General features: G+C 27.3%; 1 long non-coding RNA gene across 1 annotated transcript in view; it reads left to right on the forward strand.

Annotated features, from left to right (window-relative positions):
* LOC135948909 (uncharacterized) overlaps positions 1 to 22,051 on the forward strand; it is a 199,789-nt gene that overhangs the window by 17,835 nt on the left and 159,903 nt on the right. The window contains exon 2 of the long non-coding RNA XR_010575844.1: positions 9,323 to 9,371. This is a non-coding gene — a long non-coding RNA (uncharacterized LOC135948909). The remainder of the gene's footprint in view (positions 1 to 9,322; positions 9,372 to 22,051) is intronic.

Consider the following 22,051-nt stretch of genomic DNA (forward strand, 5'->3'; position numbering starts at 1 on the left):
TGGAGAATGCCATTAATATAAACTGTAATACATCTATAATTCAATTGCTTTACTATAATTCAAGTCTTGAATTACACTTGCTTTCTACTTGAATTCCAGTAAAAATGCTTATTGGGTTGATATCAAAAAAGTTGCTACCACCATTTTTTACCAAAATTATTTTTCACCTAATTTTCTCTGAAATTTTTTATCAAAATATTTGGTAATAGTGGTCAATTTTAGCACTATTACTTTTTCCGCATAAAACTCATAAATGTTTTGTTATTTTTTTAATATTTGTGTCAGTACGTTTTATATTTTATAATTTATCTAATTTTAAAATAATGGCTTTTTTCTATCCAGTAGTCATTGCCGCATGGATAATGAATTAATTGATAAGCTTTATTCAGTAGTACTTTTAATTTTGAAAGTAAATCATGTATTAGGAAACGCGACACAAAATGTTCGTTAAATTTTCTAACAAACGTAAAATTGCTTGAACCATATATAATTGGATTTAACAACAATTCTGATTTTTATAGCCTTTGAATAATGATAAATATTTAGTTTTACGGAAACGGTTTTATAGAATGAATTTCTAAGATTATTTTATTCGCAGTTAAGATTGAATTGACTTTAAGTGAATTTATCTCAAATGTCATAAATTCACTTAAAGTTGTCATAGATATGTTAAATTTTTTACCAAATTTTTAATTATTCTTGTGAAAAAAATACTTACATAAAAATTTACACATTTGTAATCATCATACATCGTGACGTATTAATATTATTTTCCCTTTGTTTCTGGCGTATGATTAATATTTATTGCTCTTTGTTTTTTTTATTTTTAAAGTAAATATAAAAGAAAAAGTTGTTATTGTAGATAATTAAATTTAAAATAAAACATATTTAGATTTTAAACTTATTTTAAAATTTACTTTATAAGTTTAAAAAAAACACAAATTAATTTGAAATATTAATGCTTTATTTTTTGGTAGATGAAATATATTTCTAATTTCTCCAAAAATATATGTACATTTTTACACAATAAGCACCAAAGCCCCAACAATTCAAACACTTTAACACTTTGTTGGAATTTGACTTGATTGCTAAAGTAATTATGTTTTAAACATGAAAAATATTTGAAAAAATTATATGATATTCCACAAAAAAACATATGGCTTGAATTTATGTTTCCTTTTTACTGTAGAATGCTACTGATATAAATTGTAATACAATTGCTTGAATATAATTCAAGACTTGAATTTCACTTGCTTTCAATTTGAAATTTAATAATTGACATTAATAAGAAGTAAAAAATTATACTTTTATATTAAAAAAAGTATGCACATCACACTTTCCGGAGACATATATCCTATAGAAAAATTCATTCGTCTTTGGTGTAGAATTGAAAGCACGATTCTTATTACAACTATTCAAGGGAGCTTCAGAAAGCAGTAAACATACATAAAAAACTTAGGAAATTATACATATATAGAGAAAAATTTAATAGCTGTATTTGTTACCCAAAAAAATAAATTAATTATATGATTATCTACATACCTAACGATATTGTGATTTATACAATAATTTTCAACCACGAATAGCCACATTTGTATGCAAAACATAAAAAATGAAAGTCTACTTTATTTTAAAATTGTGCTAAATGTTAGTTATATGAACCAATAGACAAATATATTGTACAATTTTTCATGCTTTCTAAATTTGCTTCAAAGCAACACTATAAAGTTTAAAAGTCACATCAAATAGTTTAAAAAGCCATTCTAAGAAGATCCCATCATTTATTGAAGATTTGTATTTGAGTTTATATAGAGTTTTTTTAATTGCTTTAATTCGTACAAATCAATCCACACACATCTTTAACAAAATGTTTTTTTATTCCTTAAAATTCGTCTATTTCAAAATTTAACTTAATTTTAAACAACTTATGTGAATTAACCCATTTCGCTCCGATATCAAATTTTTATTTATTTTTTAATAAAAAAAACTTTTTTAGGTTAACTATGACCCCCTGATTGCAAATATCTGGTCAAAAAAATTTTCCGATTTTTCGTTTTCCCAGAAAAGCCAGTTCAAAATTTCGAACAGTTAAGTTGACACATATGTGCATAACTTTGCATATATGTGTCCCGCATTTGCATGTAAATCATGTTTTTTATGTTTTATGAAACATTTACATATGTTGGCAATAATTCTTCATGTTTATTATTTTAATTTTATTTTTTTTACTATTTTTAAAAATTAATTTAAAAAATTTATATTTTTAGACAATTTTTTTAATGTAATTGAAGAAATTTGACCCTAGCAACGAAGGGGAGGAAAATTATCACGTCGGGATATAGTTTTTTATTAGCTAAAAGATTAAAACATTTTATTTTTACTGTTCGAAAAATCGAACAGTGGAGCGAAATGGGTTAAGCTAAAATAGAATTAATTGATTCAAAGCTGTAATACGAAAATTAAAATTATTCTTGTGAAAATTAATCAATCGGTTGATGAAAACAAACTTATACAAAAATTTACATATTTATACCCATCATACCACGTGACGTATGATTAATATTAATTGCACTTTCTTGTTGGCGTATGATTAATATTTATTGCTCTTTGTTTTTTTATTTTTTAAAGTAAATATAAAAGAAAATGCTGTTAGATAATTAAATTTGAAATAATTAATATTTTTTTGATTTGAGATTTATTTTAAAATTTAGATAAAATTTTAGATAAAAGTTAATTACAAATTATTTTTTTGGTAGGTGAAATATTTTTAAAATTTCTTCAAAAATATATTTTTAAATGTTTTACTTAAATTTATTCAATGTTTCTTGAATAGTGAATACTTTACTGTCATGTAATGAGCACAAATACATTCTCTGGTGTTTTAATTTCAATATCAATAAATTCGATTAAAATTCGCAAAATTTGCAAAATTTTTACGAAAAAATTTCATTGGAATATCACATTGCCTGCGTTAATTGGAGAAAATATAATTTATCTGAAAAATATTAAATATTGAAGAATCGTTTCGATCGAAGTCCTTGCATATTATAGGGAAATTTCCTATTGTTTCTTTAAAAGAAATAATATAAAATTAAAAAACCTTTTTTCAAAATTATCTTTCACCTTTTTAATTCAGTTCATAAGAGCCAAATTTAAACCAATTATTTGAAAACTAATGATTCATTGATTAATGACAACATCGGCATTATCGTATTTAAAGTCATACTAATGTATGTTCTTTCCCTGTACTCCTCAAATAAATATTTTAGTTCTCTTATAAGTAAAATTTTAGGGCTTAACGTTTACTTATAGAAAAATGCCCAAATTAAAAATGGGAATATGGTATTCTTGGCAAATGAACAGGTTTCTTAAATCATTTGAAAGACTGCTTGTATTGTTTTTGTAATGATATAAATAAAGAAGATCCTAACAAAAAAGTATACTTTAATATTTACTTCGAACAATAAACCTTCACACTTTTTATTTTTGTTTTGCTATCTTATCTTTACAGAATATGTAAGCATTTGAGTTTTCTATTAAGTTTCTTTTAATTTTCATTAAAAATGTTTAAAACATACAACAAACAAACGAATATGAATAAATAACTAGAAAAATAATAAAAAGAAACGACATTTTATAAAACAAGCCTAAAAATAGGCAATACTTTTTTAACATGAGTATATAAACAGCAATTAAAAGAGTGAAAAAAAATTAAAATACAAATTTAACTAAAACAGTGTTATTTTAAGTAATTTAATTTTATTAAAACATAAATATTATAAAATTGCCGCGTTTTTTTTAAAAAAAATTAAAATAAAAGTCTGAAATGAAAATAAGAAAGTGTTGTTAATCATATGTTTTTTACGTAAACAAAAACAAACCCGAAAATTCGTCTATAATACCCTTGCGTGTAAAAGAAATAAGAAAAAAATTTACCAAAAAAAAAAAACGAAAACGAAAAATCACTACGAAAACGTAACAAAATAAAAATTGCAAAAATATAAATAAACAAAAAGAGAAAAAAAAGCAAATAAACAAACAAAAATATACAAAAGCATGGTGTCTACAGCCGGCTTATTATTATCATCATCATGCACCTTACATGTGCTTCTACTTTTGCTGCTGCTACTGCTACCACTACTACAGCAATTGCCTGCAACAACACCCTGTACTCCAAACCAAAACCCCCTCAATAATACAATAACAATATTACTACTACAGCAACAACAACACCAACAACAACAACTACTTTTATCCAACATGCTCGTACAGTGCGAATAAACGAAAACAAAATAATTTTTATGAGTTTCTGTTTTTCACAATTCTGCTTTTTATTTGTTGTTGTTGTTATATTATTGTTGTATGCAATATTTGATTTCATCTTTTTTGTGTTTTTTTTTTTACTTTTTTGCTGAATGTTGTTGTTGTCATCGTTCGTTGAAAACAGGAGGGGGGAGTAGGTGGTAGGACGTGGGTGTAAAATAATGACTGGAATGGTTGGTTGGCTGGCTGGTTGGAATCTGTTGCTGTTCTCTTGTCGTATTGATGTTGGTGTTGCTCTTACGTTTGCTTTTGCTTGTGTTGCTTTTGTAATATGCTAAAGAGTATGGAGCATATGTTTTCTACGTATAACTGGTGTTGCAGCAGTAATGTGCTGCAACACATCGCAACACCAGTAACTTCTACCTCAAGCAATGTGTAACGCGTTCACATAAATCCAAAAAAATAAAAAAAAATAAATATGTAATAATAAAGCAGCAAGCATACACGACGCATTACTTGCAACAATGCAACAACAGCAACAATTTCTACTACGACAACGATTGCGACTACGATGCTTACGACGACGTGCACGTTCAAGTAGCAACAGACTTTTTAAGTCGTTTTTTTGTCAAACCGAAAAAAAATGAACACAAAAATTTTTAAGGGTAAAATATCGTAAAATGGTATTGGTGAAAAATTATATTAAACTGAAAACATAAAAAAAAACAAATAATAATAACAAAACACACAAATAATTATGTTTGAAAAAATAAAAGAAAAGATTTATTGAAAAAGACAAGTTAGAACTAAAAAAAAATATATACTGTTTAAATATTAGTTGAAGCTAAAAAAAAAACTTTGTCTATAGATTTTGCAATATAAACAATTTAAATTATTATCCTTTTTTTAATTACCACAAACAAAATAACTTAACATTAGTACACCAATATCATTTATTTTTAATAAGTTTAATTTTAATTTACTTTCCTTAGTTTTAGTTATAAATATTTTTTAATCAATCAATAACAATTTTAGTAGTCAAGGCTAGAAGTGTGATATTGAGAGTAAGTTTTATAGTTTTAATTGATTATTTCTTAAGGCACTAATTTGTTAGCATTGTTGATTTACTTTACAGAATATGTCTCATATATGAAAATTTCAATATTCACATTTCCCAAGGGTCTTTCATTGAGCGCTTCCCAAAGTGTGTGTGAGATATCATCGAAATTTTGTGTTCTTTTGATAGTCCTAACGATATGGAATAGAATATGTCTGCGCGGATTTACTGGGTCCAAAATGTCTAATTTTCAATGACTCTGGCTCATGAGTTATATGTCAAACGATCTTGGTGTCCAATTCATATCACCTCGACGTGAGATGACCATGCCCTCATATCGCTCCTACAGAATATCCAATGATGCATGAGCTGTGTTAAAACCACATGTCGTTTGTGTTCAAATCATCCAATTCTGACCAATCGAAGTTGGTAATCAACGACCTATAGCACTCGCAGTTGGCCAATGTAGTTCTCAAAGAAATATGGACCGAAGAAGCCGCCAGTCCAAAATCCACATCAAACAGTGACTTTTCCGGGATGCATTGGATGCACTTGGATATCATGTGTATTGGTATCATCCCAAATTTTAAAATTTTGTTTTCGAAGTACCCATTCATCCAGAAATGGGGATGAAAATTATTTTATGATTTGCGTGTGTTGTTGAAAGCTATATCCGTCCTTGGTGAGTTGACAAAACAAACTGAATAAATTATAGTGGATCCGATAGCGTAGCTCTTTTTAATCTTTCTTATACCAGCACTCAGGGGATGACCCCTAATCATGCAATGCATTATGTTGGAACTAGGAAATTAGGTTATGGGAGTGAGAGTAGAGGGTAGTAGTGGTTGTGGACATTTTATTTGAATTTTCATATATTGATAGTGACAGGAAGGACTTCAGGAGGAAGCTTATTCCACATACGGACAGTACGACTGAAGAACGAGTTTTCCCTGTAATGTGTTGTGCCAGTGTTGTGTCCAGTCGACAACAAATTGACGAGTTCCATAATTTCATCAGAGCACATACCATTGTAGTATCGGTAGAACAGTGAAACACAATCTACATTGCGATGATGTTCCAGAGAGTCAATAGAGCTCCTATATGCCGCCGAGTAACTCCAAAAGAGACTTCGAAGGACTGGCCCACACATGAGAATTGTGTTCCATATTGGTCGGATATAAGTTTTGTAAATAGTAATATTTACACAGCCCATAAAAACAGATGGATCACCATTATCTGTTCCTGAAGGGCTGAGTTATCGGGTGCAGCCACTCTCTTTGTTATATACGAATTTATCTAAGTCTGATTTACTAATACAATTCAGTGTAAAATCTCCACACAGCTAGATCAATTGTTTGAGCTATTATAAAGTAACTGTTTAAATTCGTGTCATTGATTCAGCAATATTGGATATTAAATAAAAACAATGTTTAATCGAGTTGAGAAACTCTTTTAACACACACAATTTTCCTAAATTTTCTCTTTGGCACAAAAGTCGCTTATTTGTAAGTTATATTTTGAAATAACACTCTCTATATTATTAACTTCGGGCGAATGTTTAATTCAACAGTTGCTTATGTTTATGATACATTTTAATCAACTATTAAGACAAAATTGGCGATGCCAGAGCTGATGTTCAACTTAGGCAATAGAGCATTTACCCTCACATTTCTCACACATGACGCGATAGATTAGCAATTTGTTTTCATCTTCTGTTAGAGTTGAAAATATCCTTAGAAGAGGATATGCTCAGAACCCAAATTCCTATATTGTCAGCAGAATAAAACTCAATTCAAATGATTCTGAAGTGAAAATTATCCACAACTTAGATACAATAGATACTACTTACATACGCTCAGTTTTATAATAAACTAGTTGACCGCCCGGCTTCGCCCGGTAGCATTTACTAATGTTAGATCGTCAAGTTTCTCCAACCCTGCCTGTTCTTATTTATTTGCAAATAAAATATCTAAATTTGTACTGCATACTTTAGGGGCTTTGTTATTACAATTGACTGGACTCAAAAAAGCCGGTTTTAGCTGTAATTTTTTAATTTTTTTTCTTTACAAACCATCTCCTGAAAATTTCGAATCGAATAAAAAAAAATCAGCCAAATCACTCCAGCCGTTCTCACGTGATGACATTACATACATGGACCATTTAATTTTTATATATATAGATTCATGTCATCAATACGATTAATAAAGGAAACCCTTAACATCGTTCCATTGTAACATTCTGTCAGCAACACATATTCTCCAATAATTTTTGGAATAAAATCTTTAGCTTCCTACTAGCTTTTGATAATCAAGATCTCAAAGTAATTTATCAACAAAATTTAACAATTTCTGTCACAAATTTCATCATGTTGTTATGCTATAAATTCCGCAGGGTTTTTATTTTTACGACAGAGAAAGATAGTACATAACATGTTATTATAGTGCATATTCCATGTTCTCTTTATGTCTACCACTGGTTTAGAAGAATTTCGCACAGAATGATTCATATAGATTCCTCATTAAGTGTCAAAGTGTTTTGAACGCGTTTTGCATCTCAACATCTTGAATGAAAAATAATCAAAACCTTTAAAACAGTGTTCGGCACAAGAAGACCATGCCGAATTTTGAAATGTGTTATTATAAGACATTGTTTACTTAGTTTCTTTGATCTTTGACTTTAGGACCTTTAAATTTCTTTAGTCCTGGAAATTCTAGAGAAATGCGATTAATAAATGTAACTGTAATAAATACTATAAAAATGATTTGTATATCTCTAAGTAATTCAATTTAGTGAGTTAAATAGATGATGACATTAATAATGACACGAATAATGCGGATGATGGTTATAGCAGATCAGCTTTTGCTAGTAATTAAATCTTACTAAATATTGTAGTAACCCAGCAAAAACTCTACTTACCTAGTAAGCAAGCTTTGGAGCTAAGTGAAAACTACTTATTATTTGTCTGACACACTAGTTATTTTTGTTTGCGATTTGACAAAATTCATGCGTCTTGCTTACAAATGTAGCCAAAAAAAATTGCCTTGTGTGTGTATCGAACCGGCATGCTCGATTGTTTGAAAGTCCAGCTGCTTACTCACTGCTCCAAGTACGAATCGTATGTTAACAATGATTTTAAAATAAACATATAAATTAATATAGTATGATCAACAAATTAATGGCTTCGACTGATGTTTAACCACTAACATCTCGTTTTGCAGTCAAACACATTAGATAGCTGTGACAAATGAAAAATTTCATTACAAACCTGTATAAAAATAAGTACATGGTTGGTTTTCGTGGTTGTTCACTACGTGCGAACAATCAAGTAGAGTCGAAGGTAAACGCTTTTGATGAAATAAGTACATACTCTACTAAATAAAATAACGGGCTGGGTAACGACCACTCATTACAAAATAATGTATGTGGTAACTAGTTGCCATTACCAAAATTCACAAAATTTTTGCTGGAAACTTGCAAATAAATGAGTCATTTTAAAATAAAGTAAATTTAAGAATAGGCATGTTATACTGATAGGATAATATTTTATATATTTCTTGATATTATACTTCCACTTAAAGCTAATTCTATTAATTTACTACAAAAACTCTTCCAATTACTCATCAGTTATCATTCCATTTTTATATTTCTACAAAATCACATTGATTTAAGAGGCGTTTCTTTTCACTCTTATCACAATAAACCTAATTCACATACGTATCTTAAAAACAGACTTAAGCTAAATATTTAAAAGTTTCAAAATATTAAGGGGCGTTTTAAAAACCAGATTATTGAATCACACTTCCTAGCAAGACAATAAACATTCACAAGCATTACACATCATTAATATTTTTTGAATTTTTTTTTTATAATTTATTAAATTTTTTGTTTAAATTATCAACAGTTATTATATTTGAAAAACAAAAAATTAATAAAAAACCATGTCTAAAAGAATGCAATACTAATCAGATTTTCTTTGGTATTTTTTACAAAATCTAATTTTAGGTTACACCATATCGAGAAGTTATCCAATGAGAAAGCCGCTTAAATTTTGGTAAGTACTTAATAAATTTATATAGTTTTTTTAATATTAATATACATATAGATATAGCAAGATCTAAGCTAGAAAAATAACAAATTAATGAAATTATTCAACACTTTTATAAAACTTAAATTAAGTTAAAACAATATCTATATGTTCAAAATATGTCAAAAGAGCTTATGTTGGGATCATATTGGTTTTTCATAAATTATCTATGATGTCTGGAATCTCAGTAAAGTTACTAGAATTTAAGAAGAGAAACAAATTCCAGCTTTTCCAGCTTTCGGGTTTCTTTCAGAATACTTTTTAGGAATCTTAAATTTTGCTTTTTTTACATGGAAGTTTTGGTTCATATTTCTCTCTTGAGTTTCATTTTATATGTATAATAACTTTTAAACAAATAAGAAAATTTTCCAAAAAAAATTCTCGTTTATGTTTGCTTATTATATTTGTTGGTGCATGCATAAAGTTGAAGGATTTTGTCGGCTTGATTAATATTCTTCTGAGAATGTTTATGGCCAGCCTACTTTACATTCTTTACATTTTTAATTTAGCCATTTTATTTTATCCAGGGCCATTGTTTTATTTAGTTGTAGTTGTTGTTTTCTTTTTTTTGCATATTTTTTCTGTCTTAATTACTTTGTTTGCCTTCATGTGTTCATAATGTATGAATATGAAAGAAATCTCAAGAATAAGTAGCCATATTAATCCTTTGGGGGCCGGCTGCACAAATGCATGATAGATCTGTACGAGATTTTTTTTTGTTCAAGCGTCTATGTACTCATGATGATTTGCCAGAGTATAGTGTTCATAAATGTCAAAATGTGAGCTGAGTATGACAGTTCGTAACCCTTCCGTAAGTTCTATCTTTATTAAAATAAGCTTGTAAGTTTTTATGGATATTATCTACAGGTGTTTAAAATAACAATGTTGGCAGTTTTTCGAGGTCTTATTTTAATTTCATAGTCTTGTTCTTTTGTTCAAATTTTCAATTTATAGCAGATTATTTGAAAGCCATATACCGCGACTCTCGATTTTTATACCCTTCACCTTCGTGAGAAGGGTATATATAAGTTTGTACGTTTGTAGTTCCTATTTAATATCAGCAAAATCGTTCCAAAAAGGGCTGAGATATGAGGAAGAAATAGGACAACCTAGATTTGTTACCTATTTTTTACCAATATCTGGTTTACTAAGTCATAAATATAGGCAATATGGATATTTAACAAGTAAGAGTGCTATATTTGGCTGTGCCAAATCTTATATACCCTTCACCAAATTATACTTCAAAATTTTAAATATTTTTAGGTAAACAAAATTTTTTTTTTTTTCAGTTGTTTTTTTAATTTTTTGAAAAAAAAAATTTAATTTTGTTTTTTTTTAAATATTAAAATTTGTTTTTAAAATTTTTTTTTTTTCATTTTATTTTTTTTTTGTGAAAAAAAAATTCGGGTTAAAAAAATACTTTTTCCGATTTTGACCTATTGTAGGTCCAACTTACTATGTTCTTATATACGTCGTTGCAAATGTCTTTGAAATATCTATCATTAGATATCCATATTGTTTACATTAATGTCTTAGTAATCCAGATATAGGTCAAAAATAGGTCAAAAATAGGTCAAAAATCGTGGTCGTCCTGGTTTTTTCCTCATATCTCAGCCATTTGTGGACCGATTTTGCTGATTTTAAATAACCAACTTCTCGAAAGCATGTCTGACAGAATTATTGAAGATTTGGATCCCGAAGATATCTGGGGTCTTCAGAAAATTTATTTCAACAGACAGACGGACATGGCTTAATAATATAAAAAAAAATTTAATATTTAAAAAAAAAAAAATTTTAAATTTAAAAAAAAATTATTTAAAATAACAATTCGAAAAAAAATTTCCAAAAAAATAAAAAAACAACTTTGGAAAAAAACTTAATTTACCTAAAAATATTTAAAATTTGTATTTTGAAGTATAATTTGGTGAAGGATATATAAGATTCTGCACAGCCGAATATAGCTTTCTTACTTGTTTACACTATTTTCATCAAAATATATTTTTTAACAAAAAAAAAATTTCACCCATTTTCAGGGACCATACGAGTACACTGTATGTAATTTGTGTAGTTTTTGCAAAAAGTGATAATTTTCTCAGGCTCATATCTTACAAACAGTTCGGAATTTTGATTTACTCTTTGAGGCAAACTTGGAGCCCTTGTCATAAAGAACAAAAATTGTGAACATATAAAATCAAAAAAACCTCATCTTCAAGATCTATATCGCAAAAACTTAAAAAAATTCAAAATAATTTTTTTTAAAGGTGCCTAAAAGTAGGCTTTAGTTTATAATAATTTATGACCCAATAATTTATGAACATTTAAATCCTTTAGTTTTTTCTTAGTAACTTATACTGACCTATCTAAACGGTGTTAAGAATCATTCCTAGAAGTTCATATGTTCTAGAGAGTTGTTTATTGTGATCTTAGGTACATTTTTGTAATAGATTGTTTCCTTTGAATTTTGAACGGTTTGCTAAGATATAAGCCTATGAAAATGATCACTTTTGTGCAAAAATGACACCAAGGCCCCATATCTTTGGAGGCCCATAAAAAGTGCATGACTGGGAGACACTGGTCTTTTTTTGGTATTTTATGACGTACTGGTGTTGGAAAAAGGTTATTTTTTTCGTGTTGCACTGTGTTATAACAAACAAAAAACTTATTTTATAATAGTTATTTTATGGAGCCTACTTTTGCAACGAATGAACTCGAATTTTGTTTGTTAGTTAGCAACTAAATTGCTAATCATATATAACTGATTTCAGAGGTATATCGATTATGGATTCAAAAATAAACGATATTCAATATAAAAATTAAAAAAATAGTAGATTTTGAAGGTGACTTAACTTTTTTTTTATTAAAAGAAAACTTTCTTTAAGATATCTTTATAGAGAACAGTCTGGTATAACATGTCCCATTTTTGGAATATGTCGCCCTTACGCCCTTCATAATTTGACCAATTGTTTTATCAAAATATCATCTTTGGACCACATGTTCTAAAAACCCAAAGCTGGGATGAGAAAACGGAAAGCAGCTTTGGAAACCTTGATGTGTTCCTTATTTATCCCCAAAGTATTTTTTCAAATTCAAAGGAATTGTGGACACTATGGGCAAAATTGTAAAAATACAATTTTTGGGATTTTCGCTCCAATTTTTTAGGAATTGCGGGATTCTCTTTGCCGTTTTGTCAAGTTTTTTTTAAAAATTGTTATTTAGAATGACAAATTTAAAAAACATTGAAAATTTAATAGTGTTTTGTTAGTAAATACATATTTTACAACATATTACATATTTATTGAGTTTTAAAAACTAAAATTTGTATCCAAATTTTTATAGGATTGGAAATATTAGGAACAATTTTATTCGCATCTATTCCGAACTAATTCTTTTTTCACTAATTCAATTAGATTAAAAAATATACCGCTTTAAAACTCCATCCTTCAAAAATATTGCACTAAATTAATTGATTCCTGATGTGTTGAAAAACAACTCATTTCAAATATGATGTGTTTTCTTGAATTTGAATTTCATTGCGATTGTCGTTCACTACAGAACGAAATCTTGAATGTTGCCATGGTTTGGAAGATTTGGATTTGGAACCAGTTATAAGACGTTTGAAGTTTATGTAAAATTTCAAAGCTCATCAGCACTCTCTAAAGCTTTGTGCTTCAACAATAAATTATTATTTATTCCTTTAAACACATTTTGGCTTTTCTCCAACTACCACTTTACAAAGACTACTATAAAGATTAATTTCTGCTGCATATCTTCACTTAAAGGGTTAATCTTAATATATATGACCATTTGTTTGCCAACATTTCTATGGTAGTGAGTGTTTGTGTGTCTTTGCATATTTTGCTGAAATGCAATATGTTTATGTGTATGTAAGCTTTAGATTGCTTTGTGCAACTTTCTACAAACAGCAACAACAACAACAATAACAAAAAAAAATAATAAAAACTAATATGACGTTTCTTTCTTGTATATTCAGTTTAATAAACATCATACATTTTCACATACATAAATATAAACCCATCCAACAAAACGTTCTAGTTTATGGAACTCACACTCTTGACTCTTTCCTTCTTATTTGCTTGTCTAATTCTAAGATATTAAAAAATAAAACTTATACATGCACTAACCAAATCCTTTTGCCAAGTATGAACAAAAAAAACAGCATAACAAGAACACAATTCAAAGTTATGAAGCCCGTAGGAACAGCGAGGAAGAAATAAATAGCAAATTCAAGATCAATAAGAGCAAATCATTAACTTAACTCAAGACTTTTGAATAAACGGATTGTTTTTGATAAAAAATCGATGAAAGTCTTCACTTAAAGAGACTTTGAAGACCTCTATTAACGTATTATCCTGGAGGTATATCCAAAATCTCAGGTTCACCATGTGCTATTCTTTTCATTACTTCTGTTAGCAACTGTTTACATGCAAAACCTTCTACATAAGCAAACAACTGTTTCTGTTTTCCTTCATACGATACTAAATCAAAACAGAAAAAGTAAATCTAGGAGATGAAAAAAAAAATCAAGAAAAACATAAACTTTATATTGCAGCCTGTTCATTTTTCTTTTTTTTCAAAAACATTCTTGTTCATACTCGCATATGAACATGTTCGTTTCATACAACAGCCATATATATTTTCCTATTTTTCTTTTTTTTTATTTTCTCTAAAACAAATTCACATGTTAAAGGAAACGGAAATTTCTACAAGTTTAGCAAGTCTATGAGTTTGAGTTGAATGTATGAAGAGCTAGAGAGGGAAAAGAGAAAAATTCACAGCAACACTACAAGTAGTTGTAATTATTTTCAGCTTAAATGACAAAATACAAGGAAACAAGTCTTAAGCAGTTCAGCATTTTGACTTGTTTTTTTTTTGTTGTTTTTGTTTGTTCTAATTCAAACTCATAATATTCCCACGCTTTTGTATATGTGTAGTGGTATAAATACTTTTGTTGTTTGCTGTAAGTTGTTGTTGTTATTTTATTAAAAAGGAAAATAACTTAGCAAAGCATAAATTTTGTTGTAAGAAGAGTCTTGTTGGCATTGCAGCACTACTGAGTTATAGAAAGTATACTTTCATAGGGCTAACGTTATCAAATACTAAACAAACTTAGCAAGAGATTGCGGAAAATTTTTGGGATATAATGAACAAGAACTAAACTGGAGCTTAACTATAACTCAACTAGAACTGAACAAGAACTATACTATACTATAAAGAAACTAGGAATAAACTTAAACTAAACTTAAACTAAACTTAAACTAAACTTAAACTAAACTTAAACTAAACTTAAACTAAACTTAAACTAAACTTAAACTAAACATAAACTAAACTTAAACTAAACTTAAACTAAACTTAAACTAAACTTAAACTAAACTTAAACTAAACTTAAACTAAACTTAAACTAAACTTAAACTAAACTTAAACTAAACTTAAACTAAACTTAAACTAAACTTAAACTAAACTTAAACTAAACTTAAACTAAACTTAAACTAAACTTAAACTAAACTTAAACTAAACTTAAACTAAACTTAAACTAAACTTAAACTAAACTTAAACTAAACTTAAACTAAACTTAAACTAAACTTAAACTAAACTTAAACTAAACTTAAACTAAACTTAAACTAAACTTAAACTAAACTTAAACTAAACTTAAACTAAACTTAAACTAAACTTAAACTAAACTTAAACTAAACTTAAACTAAACTTAAACTAAACTTAAACTAAACTTAAACTAAACTTAAACTAAACTTAAACTAAACTTAAACTAAACTTAAACTAAACTTAAACTAAACTTAAACTAAACTTAAACTAAACTTAAACTAAACTTAAACTAAACTTAAACTAAACTTAAACTAAACTTAAACTAAACTTAAACTAAACTTAAACTAAACTTAAACTAAACTTAAACTAAACTTAAACTAAACTTAAACTAAACTTAAACTAAACTTAAACTAAACTTAAACTAAACTTAAACTAAACTTAAACTAAACTTAAACTAAACTTAAACTAAACTTAAACTTAAACTAAACTTAAACTAAACTTAAACTAAACTTAAACTAAACTTAAACTAAACTTAAACTAAACTTAAACTAAACTTAAACTAAACTTAAACTAAACTTAAACTAAACTTAAACTAAACTTAAACTAAACTTAAACTAAACTTAAACTAAACTTAAACTAAACTTAAACTAAACTTAAACTAAACTTAAACTAAACTTAAACTAAACTTAAACTAAACTTAAACTAAACTTAAACTAAACTTAAACTAAACTTAAACTAAACTTAAACTAAACTTAAACTAAACTTAAACTAAACTTAAACTAAACTTAAACTAAACTTAAACTAAACTTAAACTAAACTTAAACTAAACTTAAACTAAACTTAAACTAAACTTAAACTAAACTTAAACTAAACTTAAACTAAACTTAAACTAAACTTAAACTAAACTTAAACTAAACTTAAACTAAACTTAAACTAAACTTAAACTAAACTTAAACTAAACTTAAACTAAACTTAAACTAAACTTAAACTAAACTTAAACTAAACTTAAACTAAACTTAAACTAAACTTAAACTAAACTTAAACTAAACTTAAACTAAACTTAAACTAAACTTAAACTAAACTTAAACTAAACTTAAACTAAACTTAAACTAAACTTAAACTAAACTTAAACTAAACTTAAACTAAACTTAAACTAAACTTAAACTAAACTTAAACTAAACTTAAACTAAACTTAAACAAAACTTAAAAACTTGCCTTTATACATCAATAGTGTAGGGCATATTCAAAGCCTGCTATATAGGTCCTGAATTTTTCATAATTAATATTTAAATTATTTTCAAATGATTCGGATAGAATGAGATATTATATATACTTTTTCTAATTTACATCCTTAGTATCCTTGTATTTATACTTGGATTGCTACTTTGCCTGTTATTTTAATTTCTTTTTTTATTCTCCTTCTTCTTGCTCTCTCGTGTGTTGTAAAAAAAAGTATGAGAATTTGTTTTTCTCATAAAATAATATTCTTGTTTGTTGTTATTTATATCCTACAACACAAATGCTGTAGCATACTTAGAGGAGTTTAGAATGCAGGTTTGGATGTGTGATTTCATAAAATGTTGGCTTTAAGTAAGTGCACCTAAGGCCACTTATGAAAAATGCAAATTAAAGTTGACTTATAGTCATGTGAGTATAAATGTGTGGGGGAAACATTAATATACTCCGCCTATATAGGTTTTTCTTCTATTTCTTCTTAAAACTTAGAAATTTTATATGAATCCTTATATTTTTTTCTTAATTCCGAGAATGAGTTTTAGAGTTTGTGCTTATATGAAATGGTTTTTGGTTTGAGTTAATTTCTAAGTTATTAAGTTTTCCTTTTTTTGCAATTTTCCGTAAAATAAATAAGTGAGCGCCAGGAGTTTAAGGAAGCATATTAAGTGCTAAATTAGTTTTCTTGGCAGCGGGGAGAGATGTATACTATTTCTACAATTTGCATCATATTTAAATGAAATATGTATAACTTCGAATCTGGTATATGCAAGTTTTTCAACTAGAAGAGAAAATTAAATAAATATTATTTTTAAAAAAAGTTTTGAAAGCAGTAAAAACTATTATATAACTTTACTAAAATAATTTTCATTCATATTAAAAACAAATTAATATAATTTTTTTTAAATTTTTGTATATCTCAGGGTCAAATCGATTTTATAAACTTATTTTTCAATTACATATTTCTACAAAAAATTGTTTAAGTAACATTTTCATCTACATCAATTTACATGAAATTAAATACCCCATTTTATAAACTAAAAATAAAATAATATTGTAATAATAATAACAATATAGAATAAATTTTATTTAGAACGCAAATTCATTGAATTGCAAAAAGAAAATTAACCAACGACAACAGAATAGAATATTTACAACTAGAAATATTACAGTATATAATCATATAAGTACAAGTTTCTATATGTAACTAAGTAAATATCAATTAGGATGGACCTTATTTTTAAATTTTTGGATTTTCAAATCTAACAAGTTCATTCACGGTCATCATAAAATTTCATGCATAGCACAAACTTCAAATTGTATACATATTTTCAAAATTTTTTTTAACGAAATTTCAATAAATTAGAAAAATAGATTTCTATTCTATAAAATGCTAAATGAGAATTAGAAATTGGGTTAGGGTGAGGATTGATTTGAAATTACAGTATTCCGAAGAAAATTTTTATTGTGGTCACAAATTTGTTAAAACTATTTTCAAAAATCCATTTCGTAACCCATTTTCTAATATTTCATTTCAAATTGTTTCTTTGGGTTGCTAATTATGCGATCTTAATTCAAAATCGTTAGAACGCTGTTAAACCCTTTGTTCACCCTGTGATCAAAACTGTCCAGTACAGTAAAAATTTGTATCTCTACATTAAAAATGATTAAAACTAAAAACATTGGAAGCATCGAAAATGCAAAAATTACAAAATTGGGTCCTCACTAATATAAATGCATATGAACATGCAATAGCAACAAGTTTTAAGTGAGAACGATAGATAGATACTTGCGAATGCACACACATAAAGGTTTATTATGACTAGAGAAAGCTAAAATGGAATCGCAAGCTGCAGAGCGAAAACTTTAACCAATTTACAAGAATTTCGAATACCCTAATTTTGACTAGCTTTAATCGAACTAAACTAGACCTAGAGTTAAACTAGAATTTACTATAACTAAACTAGAAGTAAAATCTAACTCAACTAGAATTTAATTGGAACTTAACTAGAACTAAACTAGCACTAAACTAGAACTAAATTAGAACTAAACCAGAACTAAACTAAATCTAAACTAGAGCTAAGCTAGAACTAAACTAGAATTAAAATAGAACTATACTAAACTATAACTAAACTAGAACTAAACTGGAACTAAACTAGAACTAAACTTGAAATAAACTAGAACTAAACCAGAACTAATCTAGGACTAAACTAGAACTAAATTAGCACTAAACTAGAACTAAACCAGAATTAAACTAGAACTAAACTAGAACTAAACTAGAACTAAACTAGAACAAAACTACAACTAAACTATATCTAAACTAGAACAAATTTGAACTAAACTAGAACTAAACTAGAACTAAACTAGAACTAAACTAGAACTAAACCAGAGATAAACTAGAACTAAACTAGAACTAAACTAGAACTAAACTAGAACTAAACTAGAACTAAACTAGAACTAAACTAGAACCAGAACTAAACTAGAACTAAACTAGAACAAAACTAGAACTAAACTAGAACTAAACTAGAACTAAACTAGAACTAAACTAGAACTAAACTAGAACTAAACTAGAACTAAACTAGAACTAAACTAGAACTAAACTAGAACTAAACTAGAACTAAACTAGAACTAAACTAGAACTAAACTAGAACTAAACTAGAACTAAACTAGAACTAAACTAGAACTAAACTAGAACTAAACTAGAACTAAACTAGAACTAAACTAGAACTAAACTAGAACTAAACTAGAACTAAACTAGAACTAAACTAGAACTAAACTAGAACTAAACTAGAACTAAAGTAGAACTAAATTAGAACTAAACTAGAATTAAACTAGAACTAAACCAGAGATAAACTAGAACTAAACTTGATCTAAAATAACTAAATTGGAACTAAACTAGAACTAAACTACTACCAAACTAGAACTAAACCAGAACTAATCTAAAACTAAACTAGAACTAAACTAGAACTAAACTACAACTAAACTAGAATAAAACTAGAACTAAACTAGAACTAAACTAGAACTAAACTAGAACTAAACTAGAACTAAACTAGAACTAAACTAGAACTAAATTAGAACAAAACTACAACTAAACTAGAGCTAAACTAGAGCTAAACTAGATCTAAACTAGAGCTAAACTAGAACTAAACCAAAACTAATCTAGGACTAAACTTGAACTAAACTAGAACTAAACTAGTCTACAACTATACTAAAACTAAACCAGAACTAATCTAGGACCAAACTAAACTAGAACTAAATTAGCACTAAACTAGAATTAAACTAGAACTAAACTTGATCTAAAATAACTAAATTGGAACTAAACTAGAACTAAACTACTACCAAACTAGAACTAAATCAGAACTAATCTAAAACTAAACTAGAACTAAACTAGAACAAAACTAGAACTAAACTAGAACTAAACTAGAACTAAACTAGAACTAAACTAGAACTAAACTAGAACTAAACTAGAACTAAACTAGAACTAAACTAGAACTAAACTAGAACTAAACTAGAACTAAACTAGAACTAAACTAGAACTAAACTAGAACTAAACTAGAACTAAACTAGAACTAAACTAGAACTAAACTAGAACTAAACTAGAACTAAACTAGAACTAAACTAGAACTAAACTAGAACTAAACTAGAACTAAACTAGAACTAAACTAGAACTAAACTAGAACTAAACTAGAACTAAACTAAACTAGAACTAAACTAGAACTAAACTAGAACTAAACTAGAACTAAACTAGAACTAAACTAGAACTAAACTAGAACTAAACTAGAACTAAACTAGAACTAAACTAGAACTAAACTAGAACTAAACTAGAACTAAACTAGAACTAAAGTAGAACTAAATTAGAACTAAACTAGAATTAAACTAGAACTAAACCAGAGATAAACTAGAACTAAACTTGATCTAAAATAACTAAATTGGAACTAAACTAGAACTAAACTACTACCAAACTAGAACTAAACCAGAACTAATCTAAAACTAAACTAGAACTAAACTAGAACTAAACTACAACTAAACTAGAATAAAACTAGAACTAAACTAGAACTAAACTAGAACTAAACTAGAACTAAACTAGAACTAAACTAGAACTAAACTAGAACTAAACTAGAACTAAATTAGAACAAAACTACAACTAAACTAGAGCTAAACTAGAGCTAAACTAGATCTAAACTAGAGCTAAACTAGAACTAAACCAAAACTAATCTAGGACTAAACTTGAACTAAACTAGAACTAAACTAGTCTACAACTATACTAAAACTAAACCAGAACTAATCTAGGACCAAACTAAACTAGAACTAAATTAGCACTAAACTAGAATTAAACTAGAACTAAACTTGATCTAAAATAACTAAATTGGAACTAAACTAGAACTAAACTACTACCAAACTAGAACTAAATCAGAACTAAAGTAGAACTAAACTAGAACTAAACTAGAACAAAACTAGAGCTAAACCAGAACTATTCTAGGACTAAACTAGAACTAAACTAGAACTAAACTAGAACTAAACTAGATCTAAACTAGAGCTAAACCAGAACTAATCTAGGACTAAACTAGAACTAAACTAGAACTAACCTAGAGCTAAATCAGAACTAATCTATGACTAAACTAGAACTAAACTAGAGCTAAACCAGAACTAATCTAGGACAAAACTAAATTAGAACTAAATTAGCACTAAACTAGATCTAAAATAACTAAATTGGAACTAAACTAGAACTAAACTACTACCAAACTAGAACTAAACCAGAACTAATCTAAAACTAAACTAGAACTAAACTAGAACGAAACTAGAACTAAACCAGAGATAAGCTAGAACTAAACTAGAACTAAACTTGAACTAATCTAGAACTAAACTTGAACTAAACTTGAACTAATCTAGGACTAAACTAAACTAGAACTAAACTAGAGCTAAACCAGAACTAATCTAGGACTAAACTAAACTAGAACTTAATTAGCACTAAACTAGAACTAAACTAGAATTAAACTAGAACTAAACCAGAGATAAACGAGAACTAAACTTGAACTAATCTAGAACTAAACTTGAACTAATCTAGAATTTAACTAGAACTAAACTAGACCCAAACTAGAACTTAATTAAAACTGAACTACATCTAAACTACAACGAAACTAGTATTCAAATAGTACTGATTCTCAACAGACTAAAATAGTTAAGTTTTGAACTCAGCTTTGGTACAAAATTGTGGTCATAAAAATAGCTTCAAATCTCTCCAGTTTCCATTTATACCTCCAAATAAAGTGTAGCATCTAAAGACCTTACGTGTATCTAGATACAATACACGCCATACTATTGTCCAACAACAAGTTTAGCGTGTACTAATAAATATGCATACAACAATATTTATATTCATTCATGTTTTCTATATGCCATGAATCTATATGGTGGCTACATGTTTAGAAATAATATTATTTTACATCTATAATAAAATTGTCTCACTGGCGATCTCAAAGTTTTACGCCTGGTTGAGCATATTCGTACATAAAAAAAACCAAACGCGAATTATATAAAAAGTTTTTTTGTTATTGTACTTGTACGGTTCTCCATTTATCTAGCGAATGGTGGTGGCGGTTGGTGTGTTGGATTTTTGTTCTGTTCTGCTTAATTCTAATAAATGGTGGAGAAATTAAGTTTGCAAATGACTTGTAGAATAAGCTTTAGTTGTATGCTTGTATTTATTGTATTTTTACGGAAATAATAAAAAAAAATAACAAAAAAAACTGAACAACAAGCAACAGCAAATAATAATCAAGTATAATTTATTTCAAATTGAGATCGACCATGTATCCATTAGATAGTCACAGTGAAGTGTATCTGCGACACAATAG

Source organism: Calliphora vicina, chromosome 1 (genome assembly GCF_958450345.1).
Source record: "Calliphora vicina chromosome 1, idCalVici1.1, whole genome shotgun sequence".
Lineage (NCBI taxonomy): Eukaryota > Metazoa > Arthropoda > Insecta > Diptera > Calliphoridae > Calliphora > Calliphora vicina.